Genomic DNA, 1,717 nt, shown 5'->3' on the forward strand with positions numbered 1-1,717 from the left:
TCCCAGGACGCCTTCACCGGATGAGCTGGGCTGGGCGCAGTCGAAAGCCCTCGCTGGAACACTGCCCTTTTTGTAGCTTTCTTCTCGTGGGCGCGGGAGGCAGGGTCGCTGCTAGGGCTGCACTGGAAAGGAGAGGAGAGAGCTCCCGGAGGGTACCGGCAAGTCAGGAGAGAGCGCAGGACGACCCAGGGTGGCACGGCGATAGGAGAGCAGTGAGGGCGATGGACCGATCTGCCGGCGAGGCGGTGAGTGGGCCAGTGAAGTGCTCAGCAGGCTGAGCTCAGAGACCCCAGCTGCGTCTCGCCAGGAGAGATCACAGGCCCGGCACGGTCTTGGCACGCTGCACAGGCACTAAGTTCTGCCACTCCTGAGTTCCAGCTGCCGCTGAGGGGGCGCTGCCTGTCTCCTTGTGTGGCTGGGGGTTAGAGCAGGCTCTGTGGAGGACCAGAAGAGAGGCTGAGTTGGAAGATGTAAAGCGTGTGTGTGTGTGTACAACGTGTACATACGTGTGTGTGGACACACAGGCACTTCTGGTCCATTCTTTGTTCTCCTCAGGCCTGTGTGTGGTGTTATCCGGGTCTGGCACGCAGGGGACAGCCTTGTTCTTCTCCTGGGTGCTTGCTTTGCGTTTCTGGTGAACCTTGCCCCGCTCTTTCTCATAGCAGAGCGGCGAGTGCCATGCTGGACACCACGAGCTCCTCAAGCTGTGAAGAGCCTTCTGACCTTCTTGTTTGTCCTCTACAGACCCCATCTTAGCAAGGCATCTGGCAGTTGAAGGGATAAATGGTTTTGCATGTGTCAGATCGTAACTGGTGATGCTGCTGCGGTATCTACCCCTGAGGAGGCCCAGCCAGCGCTGCAGCCAGCCACGGGCTCTCCTCTTTGTGCCACAAGAGAATCTGGAGGCGGTTTTCCCCCCTGTCTCTTTTGGAAGGTCTCTTTTGAGTTTTTTAGGAGAGGCTGGGGTTTGGTGGGGCCATCCCTGCCCTTTCACAGGGAGTAGGGCTGTCTTTAGCTGCGCTCCCGCCCGTGGGACTGTCCCACCCCAGTGCTGGCCAGCAGCGAGCCCGGAGCCCTGTGCCAAGGACAGAGGAGCATCCCCCGACAGGGGTGCCGGTCAGTGACTCTCTGCTGCGTTTGTTTCAGTTTGCGCTTTGACGGGTTGATTGAGCCAGAGTTTGTGGAGAAACACGCGTGAGGTGCTTTGGAGGGCTGTGGGTAGCTGTGTACAGCCAGAAAAACCCCAGGCTGACAGCTCTAGTGGTTGTAGCAGAGATGGCCCCAGCAAGGCACGGCAGCAGCAGGTAACCCTGGCTCTAGCTGCACTGCGTGGGGCAGCAGCTGGGCCCGTGCCCGCGCCCGCGCCCGTGCCCCTCTGCCTGGCTCAGCTGGGGGAGGAGAGGCTCTTGTCAGCTAGAGAGGGGCTTCACCCATCAGCTTTGCTGGCGAACGAGCACCTTAACCCCTGAGCTGGGGGTCTCGCTACGTGCGCTTCACCCGAAGGCTCCTCTGGGCGGGGGGAGGCAGTTCGGTACGTGACCGTTGGCTCGGCACCCATCTGGTGTCCTCCGAACACCCTAAAGCCATGTCCTAGGAATAACAACCCCCCAACAGCGGTTCCCTCTCCCCTCGCCTTCTCTGAGTGCACACACTGAGTCCAGGAACCGGCAGGGCTGAGCGCGGCCCCCCAGGATGCGAACAAACCCGGGGGGAGGTC

This window comes from Buceros rhinoceros, unplaced genomic scaffold, assembly GCF_000710305.1.
Source record: "Buceros rhinoceros silvestris isolate BGI_N320 unplaced genomic scaffold, ASM71030v1 scaffold26780, whole genome shotgun sequence".
Lineage (NCBI taxonomy): Eukaryota > Metazoa > Chordata > Aves > Bucerotiformes > Bucerotidae > Buceros > Buceros rhinoceros.